The sequence below is a fragment of the Strix uralensis genome, chromosome 1, assembly GCF_047716275.1.
Source record: "Strix uralensis isolate ZFMK-TIS-50842 chromosome 1, bStrUra1, whole genome shotgun sequence".
Classification (NCBI taxonomy): Eukaryota; Metazoa; Chordata; class Aves; order Strigiformes; family Strigidae; genus Strix; species Strix uralensis.
This window is the reverse complement of record NC_133972.1, coordinates 119,783,489-119,797,372: the sequence shown is the minus strand read 5'-3', so window position 1 is coordinate 119,797,372 and position 13,884 is coordinate 119,783,489.

Below are 13,884 nucleotides of genomic sequence, written 5' to 3'. Positions count from 1 at the left end.
CTTGTCCATGAATATACATCAATTAGGAATCCAGAAATAAATTGTCTTCAAAGGCATGCATTCTGCATAATTGCTTACTTTGGCAACAGAAAGGAAACCTTACAGTATCAATACTGCAGCTGGTCAGAGGTCGTAAAGATCTCAAGGATTTGAAAACTTTATTGTAATTTGAAGCAAAAGTTCAAATGAATCTGTATGAATTTGAGTGATGTCTGCAATCTATTTTTATAACATTAGTCCAGAGTGTTTAATTAAAACACTATTGCAAGTGAGCTACATAACTAATGAAAAGCATATGTTACAAACAAATATTATTAACACTTGGATGCAGTGATTTATTAACTAATCATAATGAGATTATCGAATCAATGTAAGGAATTCTATACCTCTAGATCTTTACTGAATGATCACTGTACTTTAGTCAGGCTGCTGAGAAATAAATTATTCATTTTAAGCTTCTTACAAATTTCAGCTACAGTGCCTAGTGGAGGTTTGAAACATCGTGTGCCATTTTGTGTATATACACAGAAAACAGAAAGGTCTGGACCAACCAAGAGGACCCCAGGGTGCTGTACTTTGGGACACTTGACTTTCAGCTATGTCTTGATGGTTGGCAGAATATGCAGCACTTGTGCTTCTGTTCAAGGGATGATTAGCCTTATAGGAATGTACCAGTCCACTGACTAGAGATATTTGCAAGGCTAATGATATCAAATACTGTGTACGTCTGAAACCTCAGTTACTGTTAGCATCCACAAGCCCTTTTCTGTCCCACTGGGAAGCATCTCTTCTGCTTTAGAGCCGTAATGCTTGACTCTCTTGTGGTCCTGGGCTCTTCTGTGCTGTATTAAAGAAATATTTCAAGTTCAGGACTGGGAATGGAAAGCTGAGCTGCTGTTTTTCCACAGTTTCTGCATGATTCATTGTCGGGGAAGCAGGCAGCTTATTCATCCGCAGCTAAGTCCTGCTGCCTCGTATTAATATAAGCTGAAATGGTATCACAGTGGGACCTATTGAATCTGCAAGGTATCAGACTAAGATGTACTTCATGCTATTCGTTTGCCTTGTGCAGCCTGGATCAAGCCATTTGAACAGATCATAATCTTGTCAGTGATAACCACAGCATAAACATTCTTTTCAGAGAAATGGGTAATGCGGCAAAATAAATAAGTAGAGTGCTGCTAATAATAAATGCTAATCTGTGTGTTACAGATGCAGAATATCTTGTATACATTAGCAACATTAATCTTTGCAACAAAAAAGGTAAATTTCATAGTGCAAAGTCATCCAGAAGACCTGCATTGCAAACGCCTCCTGACTTTTACAGCATGTATTTGTCAGTAGGATTGAAAAAATAGTGATCCATTATTTTCATTTAAATGAAAAAACATTTAATTTTTGTTTTGGTGCCTTGATCTTGTTTTAGCGCCTGCTTATACATTTTTTAGCTTTTGAAAATAAAATAGCTCGTAATTATTAATGCAAGATGCTAGTTGTCTTACTGCCTCAAGAAAGGTAGACAACAAATGTCAGTGCTTTTCAGCTCTTACATTTTCTCTGGGTTAAACACTGTTATTGGTGTATCTAATCCATGTCTGTTACATGGAGCACAGCCTTCATCTCTTCTCATGGATACCGTGTCCCCATGAAGTGCTTTGCAAACCTGATACTCATACTGCAACAGCCACATACAATTCAGCTTCACCCCCACAGGTGCCCAGGCTTGTCCCCAGTCAAGCACTGAACCAGCCACTTCTGCTGCACATGTGAAGAGGGGCAAGGTAGGCTTTGCCAAGTGTCCTTCAGGAGCAGGGAGGGGCACAGACAGGCTGGGAAGGGGTGAGGGAGGAATCTGCAACAGTCTCCTCAATGGACCTCCACAGCAGTGCTAAATGGCCAAAATATCTACTCTCTGCTAGGTATCCCCAGCCACGACTATATGCCAAGCTTTCTTGAAGGTTTGTTTTTAGGCACCAATCAAAAAAACCCACTGCTCTTTCAGTGCAATAATTCATATATGTTAATCATTAGGAGCCAGATTGCCCATAGCCTTAGACCAGTTTATAAAGAGGTGCATAAAATAACCCTTTTGCAAGCCACTTTCACAGCCCTGTCAGAAGGGCTCACCAGAGGAACCCAGAGATGTTCTGGGAGTCGTGCCCTCAGATCCTCCTTGAGGCCAGGGAAGGGGAGGAGACAGGCAGCAGGTAGGCAGGGTTAATTTTTTGTTATCTGTCCTAGGGAAAAAAGCCCCCCTCAACTTTTTAAGGGCTTCTTCAAATGTTTGCTCTGCATAACGAGTGAGTGTTGGAGAAGTAATGTTTCCGATGTGAATGCACAACTTAAGCCTTTGCTTGAAGATGAGATGAATAGGGTTTTATTTAAGGTTCTACCTAAAGGCAGTCTATCCCTAATTAGTTGTATATATGACCTAAAATATTTGTTTTTCCTCTCATCCAAACCCCAAGTGATTTTTCTCTTGAACCTCATTCTTTGTTCTTTTCAGAAATGCAATAAATGCTCCAACTTAATGCATTAAATATGAAAAGACTTACTGAAGGGGCCCAACTTATAAATGATTCAAAAGGCCGTATGCTGGAAAGCATCTATTTGAAAACATTTATTATTAATTTCACAGTTTAGATGAAGTTTCTATAGGGCAGTCATTTATTAAATATTGAATTCTGTTAAGTGCACCAAATATGTTTATCTGTACAACATCACATATAACCAAATATCGGCAAAATACCATGTTCCAATGCTTATTTTGCTACGGTACCAAACATAACCAAAGGATTTAGTTGAGATAGCAAACATTGTGTCACTAAAGCAAAGAGTGATTTCAGAGTTAGTAGTATTAATTTGAATACAGGAAAAAATTCTTGGGAAAAATGTTATAAATATTAATTGAACTAAAATAAGTATGTTAATTAAGGACGTCACCTTCAAAAGAAGAAAATTAGTTTGCAGACAAAGGTTTTGTAATCTGAACCAAAACTAGTAGTGACTTATGGAAGTAATAACAACCTTCTGAAGGTGTACTTGCAGGTGCTGTGCCAAATGCTGGTGAGTTAGCTCCTTCCTACCAGTCATCTCTTTCTAGACTGAACAGATGGTAATTTACTCATGCAGTTCACATGGGTATCATTTGGTGATAGATCCCAAACAAATGATGGTGAAGAATTAACATGATGACGACTTTTTGTCACCCCTTTGGATCATTTCATGTTGGCCAGTTGGGTGCTGAATTAAAAGAACTATCTGGTAATCCTCTTCCCAAAATGAATGAGTGAGGTCAGACTGTATGGAGACGTGTAGACAGGGGAATCTTCAACAACATAATAAATTACTCCTGATCTCCCAAACTCAAAAAAGGAGACTTAATTTTTACTATAGTGTTATTGCAACAAAGCATTATAATTGACATTAACTACATTAGCAACAAAATGAAAGAAAAATATATGGCTGTACAAACTTGTGAATTATTTAGATGTTACTGCTGCTGGATCTATCTGAGGTGATCTGAATCTTTATTATAATTTCCCCACTTCCCCAGTCATGCTGGTTATTCACTGTGATCACTATGTCTATGAGCCAGAAAAGAAAGGGCAGATCCATAAAGGAGGCCAATTTCAAGAAAGTGTTTTCCTTCAATAAGTTCCACATCTCCCAGGATGGACATTTTGGGACTCTGGATTTTTTTGCAGTTCCTATGGTCAAACTGTTCAATAGCCTAGCAGTCTTCCCACAGGATTAAAAAATACCCAAAGTTGTTCACAGCTCATTAAGCCTAAATTATATTCACTGTTAGCAGTTCTAAGCAAGGCTAAGTAAGCCTATCCTTACAATCAGAAATTATCCACACAAAGGAATTCTCCCAAAGCATCAACTGCATATTCTAAGTAAATGTTCTCTAATGCTGACTGTAAATAGTGATTCAGCATCAGTGATGCTGGAGATCTCTGGGAAATTTTAAAATAGCAAAGGCAGATCAAAACTTCACTGTGATTCCATGAGGAGAGGAGGCTGATCTGAAACCTAGTGAGAGCCCAGAGTCATCCTGTCACTTACTTGCAATCCTTCGGCAGTAAATGGGGCCAGGAGAAGGTCTGCTTGCAAGGGATCGAGGGTTCTGGTAGGGATGGAAATTCTTTGCAGTGGTGGTGTCACACAAGGGAGGGAGCCAACGGAGAGACACAGAACAGCACATCCAAAATATTAGTCTAGGTCTGATTCAACACCCTGCAAAAATTACTTGTGAAATCAGTATCAGACCTATTTCAAGATTTTCACCTCCACAATCGTCCTGCAGTTCAGAGCATTACTGTGCTTTTTGATATTGCTTTAAATTTTAATTAACTCCTACTTTAGAGTCTGTAATGACCAAGTCTTTCATTTTTAAAGTGTTTTCTCCTTTCATTTTGCTGGGAGAATGTAAGTGTGATTAGATGTTATGTCCTAAACACTTTAGTGGACTAATCAGTTAGTCAAGCCTAGAATAAAAAATATTTTATATACAGTAAGAAAATATACTTAATAATTTCCTTTTAGCTTTTCTACTTAGTTAGCAGTAAAGCTTAGTCATAAGGGGAAAAAATCAAATGCCTAAATATTCATGCTGAAATAATAGACTCCACTCCGATGTCATTTGCATTCGCAGGAATTAAAAGACGCTTTATCCTGCTATCCCACATTACAAGTCCAGATAATTCCGGAGAAACTTTTATGGATTTACAATAGCCTAAATGAAATCGGGACCCTAATAGCTTACATTTCCACTCAGCACTCACGGTCCACATGCATATTTCATGACCATCACTACTAGCTCATCAGCCACTTTGCCATTTACAATGAGATACTGCACTGTATATTTCTAACCTAAAACACTTTTCAGTCTTCTGTTGAAGACTGATTAAAGACAAGGCTGGTGGCTCTATGAACAAGTGCCAAATGACAAATGAAGAGCTGTATGCTCTGCTTGAAGATTTTCCTCTGAAGAAAGAATATACTTTTAATGTGTGGCTGCCATGTGAATAGCAGCACCACATCTTTAGATGGTTGCCTATGTCAATAAAGGCACACCTTCAGTTTTCAATACCTCACCTCCTCCCATCTTCTGTGGGAGAGTAATATTTAAAATCTAATGAGGGCCTAATCCAACAAAATGAGAGGTGTCAAGAGGTGTTGCTTTGTCTTAAGTGACAAACCTATTGCTAACGATCAAACAGCTTCCAGTATTACAGGAGTGCTGGACTGAACATCCCCACCCCATTAAAAGATCTAGCACTTACCTCACATTAGGCTCTTCAATACTGAACATGCGCTGTTATAAGTGATAGAGCACTGAGAGGACTGTAAAATCGATCCAACTGAGATGATAATACATCCTTTCCCTATTCACAGCTTCTTTTTTAGATTCAGCTAAAACTAACTTTTGATGCTTGTGTGTAATACAAGGACGAAGTGAAGGTCTGGAGACTTGGAAACTGTAAAGTGCAGGAAGCTGTAGAAAAGACAGAAGCATGGTTTAAGAAGCTTAAATCCCATGGTTAGGATTTGCTAATTGAGATGTCAGCAGATCTGCTAAAAAACTGTCCAGCTGTGAAATCCATCATTAACAGAGTGTTGAAACAAAGGCATCTTCAAGAGCCTCTAGCTGAGGTGGCATTCATCTGGCTCAGGCACCCAGAGGAAAAGTCAGCAATGGGAGCAACTCCTTTCTTGAAAATGCTTCCTGTGTTGCACTTTCCTCATTTTCATGCTTTAGTGATCAAATTAAGTTCTTGGTATTATTGCAAATTTTTGAAGGACAATACATTTTCAATGACTTAGTTTTTGCAAAATATTTACTAGATTTTGTAGACAATTATGTTTTTAAATGGTCCTTTTTTTTTTTTTTTTTTTTTTTGTTAGCAAAATCTCAGTCAAATCGGGAAGAATCTATCCTCTCCCCCCTGTTGTGTCTACAGGAAAGATTTCTGTGAGAACACCAAATAAGCAAGTTGGAGAGGGTGATCCATGGATGTGTTTCAGAATTTAGGCCATTTGGAACAAGAAAACAGAGATGAGACAGAGGCTCCACAGAGTTGCAAAAGCTGTGCTTGGCAAAGAACTGTCTGAGGTAGGCTCACAAAAATAAACCACGAAGTGGGATGTGAGAGGAAGAGCAGATGCGGGATAGATGCTTACCTAGAAACAAGAAGAAAATGCACTAGCCTTCAGTCCTCACCAACATTTTGAGAAAGCAGGATGCTGACATCATTTTCCATGATCACTTCTTCTAGTAAGGTGGTGAGGTTGAGGGGCTGGGCCCTTTGCTGCGATAACTTATTGACCTTTACAATAATTGTAGTTGACTTTGAACTGCAAGATGGTGGAAATGTAGTCATACATAAATGCATGGCTGTCTCCTGACTATGAGAGTGACTGTGTGTTTTTTGAGGGGAGACTTTCTGCAGGATTCCTCAGGGATCTGCTTTCCTCTTCCTAAACTGGTGCTGGAAAACTCATACCACTGCCTTGGTGGACAAGAAATCAAAGGGAATCATTACAGCTGTGATGAGCATATGAAGCACTTTGCAAGCAAAGCAAGGCAAGTCTGTTGAAGAGAAAGGGAGCTACCACAGACCAGACAAAGGTGAGCACACTACAGCTCTGACGGGCTCTGCAGACACTCAGATCCATTTGAAGGGAAATGTGTCATTCAGGGTGAGAACACACCTCTGCTCCAATGCAGTCTTCTGTTTCTGTGAAGGAATTGTCCGGCTGCCTTTATGGGAACTTCAAGGGGAGTATAGGACCTGTGGCTACTTGGCCAAGCCAGATGTTTGAAGTGTGTGTGGTTAACTTAAAGGTAATACATCCATATCAGTGTTTTCTATTTGACAGTTTACAAGAGTCTTAAAAGCTTAACTAATGAGGAAGAAAAAGGGGGTCTCAGACAGAAAGTAAAATTTAGATGAGGTTTGGGAGAATTCTGAATTCAAAACTTGGTTTTGTCACAGACTTCTTTGTAACTTCTGTGTGGTTTTTGTAATGTGCCATTTCAGTTTCTCAAGTATTGCTCCACAGGAGTATTAAAGAATTCTAAACCTTTAAAGAAGTATCAAATATGTTTGGCCCTGTAAGATTATTAAAGGAATACCTATACTGGTGTTTGTGAAACATTTACACATGAGGAATGGGTTGGTTTTAATATTTTTCCCATTTTAACATTTGATCAATCCAAGCAGTTACTTTACATTATTTTTCCTTGGTTTAGGAGGTTTAGGGCTTCCTGTTAAGTCAATATTCCCATATTGCAAGTGGAGTACTCCATTGGAGTGTGTTACAAGAGCAATCAGGGAACAGTTGTTTCCTAACGCTTATATTTTAAAATGGAAGCTCAGCTGATGTCAGTAAACCCATCCCAAAAGGAGAAAAGCATCTCATTCACTGTACATCTCACTCATAAGTAACTCTCATCTACCTCTTCTTTCCTCTGCCAAGAAACTTTGTGGAAAGAAAGTTATGGAAAGATCATTATCAATTTTAATTAAGTTTATATGCAATTATGCTTGAAATCTTGACTTGTCTCTTTTGCATGCTGTGTGAAATAAAGTAAAATATGGTGTGCCTATGCTTCTACAAAAGGATTCCCTTCAAAACTGTCTAAGGCCAATTAGCTATGTCTCTCTGCCTGCAGCAAGAATATCAACACATACTATAAATCTTTCTTGGTCTCTCATTTCCTTGGCTGTTTAAATTGCTTTGAGGCAGTGAGTAGCAAAAAGAAAATATGTTATTGCATTCTATATGCTTCTGTAATTACGATGTTTTTCTAAATGAAAAAGATTATACTTTTTCACTTTCTTGCTTTGTCCCTTTCTCAACAGTTGCATATTCTGTGAGAGACAACTACTCTATAATAAAACCACACAGCATTCTGCATTATGGGACCTGAAAAAAAAAAATGGAGGAAATATCATGATACTGTTTTAGAATTACAGAAATTCAGGGCTAAGTACCTGATATCATGGACCAGTCCAGTCTGCTCTTGAGGAGGCTAACCCCAAGAGCTGTGTGTGGTGAGCACCCTGCATTGCCTGCACTCCAGGAGCTGGCCCTGGAGGGGATGCTTATGTCAGGGATGCTGTAGCAAATAAGCCCAAATAACTGCCAAGTTAACATTCACCAGTGCAGTTAGAAAATACATGGGATATGGAGCTTGAAGTGTTCACATTTAGTCTTGGGACACTGATGGAGATTTGACACTGGACACATTAAATTTAGATCTTATCTATTCTGTCCACTTCTTGTCTCTAATATATTTTGATTTTCATTTATGGTTTCCATCAATATTATGATCGCTCCACATACTCTTATGAACACAAGCAGTTTTGCCTCCCAGAATAGCAATTATATATTTCAGGATCTTTATTGCAAATTTAAAACATTCTTGCTTGTATTGAATACTTCCAACCGAAGTTGAATACCAACAGTACCTCATGCATGGACCCTGTATGAGGAAAACATCAAAAATAAAAAATTCAATCTACAGGCCTGATGAGAGATGGTTGTTAGGAAGTTATGTTAGGGATGGGACCAAAGAAATCACTCTCACTACACACAGCAGTTCTCTACAGGAGACCTCTAGATGAGGTGGAAGTTGGGGAAGAGGAGGAGGAGGAGAATATAAATTGTGAGGCTCCCGTAGCACTGGTCACAGTCTGTCCTTGACTCTATCCCTCCTCTGGATGCCACTGAGCTGGGGATGCTGCTGTGTGGCTGTGCAGTTCTGTGGCCCTGCGGGCAAGGCCATGCAGGCGCAAGCTTCCAGGTCTTCTGCACCAGGGCTGTCAGCTTCTCTTTCACAAGCGCTGACAAAATAACTTGCTGTCAAACCCAGTGTTTATCTATATGTCGAGATTATCTCTAGCCATCAGATGTCAAGTGTCTGCTAAAGATTAATTTAGTGTGGGGGACTGAACATATGAATACAGTGTGATGACTGCAGAGACAGATCCCAGAACCCTTCTGGATTAGAGGCCAACCCAGACTTCACTCTCCAGACTAAGTATCTTGTTGAAGTAGACTTATCAACATCAATTTGTCCATTATGGAATCAAGTGAGCTGTCATCAAGCTTCAGCGCTGAATCAAGCTATGTCAGGACAATTGTGTCTGATGAAACTAATGAAAAATTGATTACAGATTTAAATGGAATATGAAATCAAAAGGTCAGTGGTCATTTGTCATTGACACATTTATAGACCATTTTACCTCTCCTAATTTACAAAGTATGAACAGTTTTGAGTTAGGTAAAAAAAGACAAAGGAAAATCATGCATATTTCATGTTCTTTACAACAACTAGGATTTTTAATTACAGAAAACACTCATCAGGTATTAGTAATCAAATGTAGACAATATATAGCACAACAAAACAGAATGAATAATCTGAAGCCTTTCCAGACTAATAAGAATAACTATTCTATGAATCAAAGGATAATTTAATATTCTCCAATATCTTCCCTGCTTTCAGCTATTTAATCCAAGTACCTTTTTCAAATGAGAAAATCTATTTTAACTGAAAAAAGCTCATGTGTTTTAACACAGAAATCAGAGCACAAAAGCAACCGCTAGACAGGAATTTACATAACTGAAAACTATGGTTGTTTCATAATTTTATTTGCTGGAAGATCAACTTTATTTTTGCTTGTATCTTTTTTTTTCCCTTGACATTTTTCCTTTTCATTGCAATCCCCCAAAATTTAACACAGCTCACTGGGGACAGCTGCCTGGTCTCAGCCCATGCTACTCTACTCTCAAGTATTTAATTGGCCTCAGAAGAGCAATTAGTTATATGTACTGCCTTTTTATCTATACATTTTTTTGAAAACTATGTAATTGATGCAATATACAAAATATACAATTTCATATGAAGTATCTGTAAGACAAGATACTGACAAACCTCTTGTGTTTAAGAAAAAAATTATTTCTGATGAATCTAAGTGAGGAATATATACAAATTTGTAAACCAAGAGATGTCTGATTTTATATGTTATTACATTCAAATGAGTAAACATAGCAATTAGAACAGCAAGTAATTTAAAAATATATATCTGTTGAATGTTTTACCATAAGAAATAAACTTTTCATTATTTTGAAATAGTATTAGCCCTAGTGATAGGGATACCATCATGTGAAATATATGTATAATCTCACGTAGTCATCATAACACGTATTTCTCAAAATTATGTCTTCTTAGGGAACGTAATTCATTTTAGTCCCAATGTTTCACACAAAATTGACATGACTTCACTTTTATTTTTGAAAACCCTGGAAATATAGACATAAAGATGACAATGTGAAAAAAAGTTACGTATGCCGTGGCTCTTACATCATTTTCAGCTTGGAGTATGAATAATAGCTCTTATATTTTAGATTTATTTTTTAAATTGGGCTAAATGTTCAGCTTACATAAAACAAATCACCTCGATATAGTTAAATCTTCAAATAATCTAATTCACAATCAACTGTTCTGAACCACATTTGAGCCTTGTGACCTCAGTATCAGAAGGTATATTTATGTGAATCATAGTATTGATCTTCATGTTTCTCCCTCTGCCACACTTCTCTTTCGTTTCCTCTCTTTAAATGGTAAATATTTTATGCCCTTTCAGTTTCTAAGTGAATAGTTTGCTACAGATGACTGACAGTGCAGTTGTGTATGTGTTTATCTGCTTTCTGTTACTTTTACTTCTAGTACCTTCCTGTTATAAAGTGTGTTTGGTGTCATTCACAAGATCAGTTTAATCCATTTGATTACTTGCAGATACCTACTACATAAATAGATAGTTACTGTAGCACAAATCATATTATTGACATGGTAAACTAAAGGTTAAAAATGATCAAATTTAATTTTCAAATTAAGACTGTAAAATTTTTCGTATTTTCCAAAATCAGTAACAATTTGAGCTCCTAATCTAAGTCTTTGTTAAATCTTTTGCGTTTAAGAAGGGGATAATTTCATAACACAGTGTTTGCAAGGGCACAAATGGTGGTGTGATACAACCCCTCTGCAGGATAGCAAGAGGTTTTCCATCCTCTCCATACACAGACCTGAAGGACAAGCATCAAATAATGGGCAGCCGTTGATGTCACACTTTTAAAGAACACAATGCATTTAAAATGGTGGAGGTGAAACTTCTCTGTGCTGAAATCAATAGCAGCTTGAAGGGAATCAGAATATCTGCCAGAACAAAGAGAAACAATCCATACAAACAACAGAGGAGTCCTCAGTAAAGTTAACCATTGAAAACAAACTGAGTGATTTAGTATTAAAAACAAACCTATTTAGATTTAATTAAAAAAAAAAAAAAAAAAAAAAAAAGGAAGTTATATTCTTTCTACATAACTGTCCTGTAATTAGCAAAAACTTTAAAATCTCCTCTAGGATTTAGTACCAATGCAGACAGACAGTGTATGGCTGCAGATTTCAGGCTAGTGTTTCAGCCTACTTATTCTGCCCTCAGCCAAAGGAAGGGAGCGATGCCCATGACAAATCCACTGTGTTTCTGGATTTCTGTGCCCAAAGGGACAAGTGAGAGTGGGAAGTGGCTGCAGCAAAATCAGAAACATTTAATTTTTTTTCTGGGAATTGAGACCGAGTTCCAAAAGACTGCACTTTAAACTGGATTTCAGCCCTTGTAGTCCTCAGAATTTCCTCAATATAAATTGAAAGTGGCACATTTAATCCATAACAAAATACCATTGTACTATGGGTGGAAAAAAACTGTTTGGAAAGCACTGATGTGAGTAGCTTTTAATATCCTATTGCAAATCATCAATAATCTAATTCAAAGTGACTGCAGCTGTATTTATTAACTGCACTTTAAAGAAATAATAGCTATTTCATTGTTTTAAACTTTTCTTCACATTATATTAGTGACAAACCTGTGCTCTTATCTCTGACTGGAATTTAAATAGCTGGCAGGCTTTGTGTACCTCAATGCCTCTCCAATTCACCTTTTTTATTTTAACACAGTCCTACTTTCACAAACATTTGGAAAAAAATTGAAATGCTTTAGCCTCTATGTTATACAATACTGATTGCACACTGCTGTCACTTCCTTTCTACAATAACCTTACTATAATAAGGTGACCAGAAACTCTCACAGAATATTAAATATGACCTCATTGAGGGATATAAATGTTCTATTATTATTGCTTTACTTGTATCTCACACCATGGGTCAAAACAGCTTTTGGCTGTATGCATGGACTTCACTGACCTAGTACTTCTGAGAGCATAATTTGGCTGACTATCTCCAGTGAGCACTTAGTGTTAGTATTTTTCTGTTTGTTTGCTATATGGAAATTAGGGTGGGAAAGGGCCTAGAGCTATATGTCTTCAGTTGTGGAAGCATTTTTGGTCCTTGTTATGATACAAATGCAAAACATTACTGCAACATTTATTAGCGCAATTCTAAGCATAGGCTGGAGCCCAGTGGAAGAGCTGCTACAGGGTTCCTGAGAAATAATGCCAAGGTTTTCTTTCTTAATATTCAGCATGAAACTCCCAATTTAAAAGCAATCCAACATACTGCTCCTAGTGGTGATCCAGCCCTTCCCTTTTTAACCTCCTTCAAACATAGGTAGCCTCCCATAATTTCTTTCTCTCAACAATGCTTCTTTTAATGCATCTATCCAGATTCATAACAGTTCCTGTTGCTCTTTTCTACACTCCTAATATATCAATATCTTTCTGGTATAGGGATGCCTTGAACTGAACAAAATTGTTGCAGGTGATGTCACAGCAAGGCTTCAGAGAGAAAAATTATTATTGGTACTTCCCTGTTCCACGATGAGATCCTTCACAGGCTGCAGTTTTAATCCTTAGTGGCTATTTCAGCTGTTATATCAGCTTTTATTTCAGACTTTATGTGCAGACTTCACGATACCAGAATTACCCATCTGTTGTGGAAGCAGGGTTGTTGTGCACTGCAGGAAATTGTGTGTTAGACTGTAGAACCAAAGCAAAGTCTAATCGGATGCCTATGGATACACCTAGCATATATACTATCATGTAACTTAACTTCAGTTTGTTCTGAGGTCCTTAGCTGTCTGCACTGTGTAGCTGCGAGTAAGCAGTACACCTTTTTTTTTTTTTTTTGAAGTGAATGAACTAGCTTCCTTTGAAGCAAAACCCTTTGTGTTTTTGAGGACCATTCATTGCAAGGTCCCACCCAAGAGGCAGTATGAAGATGACAACCTCATTTGGCTCCCTCTGCCCCCTTTCCCTCCAGGCTTTGCTCTGCCAGTCACCCTGTGCTGGTATACCTCCAGGGTATGTTGGATGTACCCTCAGGTTTCTGTCTTCCAGTTAAGCTCTTCTGTGCCACTCAGCTGAGCACCCCTAACTCAGTATTTTCACCAGTATACCTAATTTCTTCTTTTGTGTATATTTGCATTTTCCATCCTGGATGTGATTCTGGTGTATACCCAAGTGGGAGACGATAGATAGCTTTAGTCAGTGCTATAGGCATCATCTTTTCATCATCACTTTAATTCTTTTTCCAGCTATGCCAATGGAGCTAATGAATATTTTGCATTCTGAAAAGGAATAAAAGCATGCTGGAAAGATTGAATGGTTAAGAATAGAGCCAGCAGTAAGGAGCACACTTCCAAGTGCGCACTTCTCTGTTTGCAGTCCTGCTCTTTTGAGAAATAGTCTACAAGGAACTGTCACAAATGGATGTAAAACATACAATACACTTTTGAGCTCCCTTCCATCCTATGAGCTGCATGGTTATTATCTAACCTTTTAATATAAGTTATGTACAAGTTGAATAGAATATATAATAACTTTCTAAATTAAAAACAGGTACTAAACACTGACTGTAGA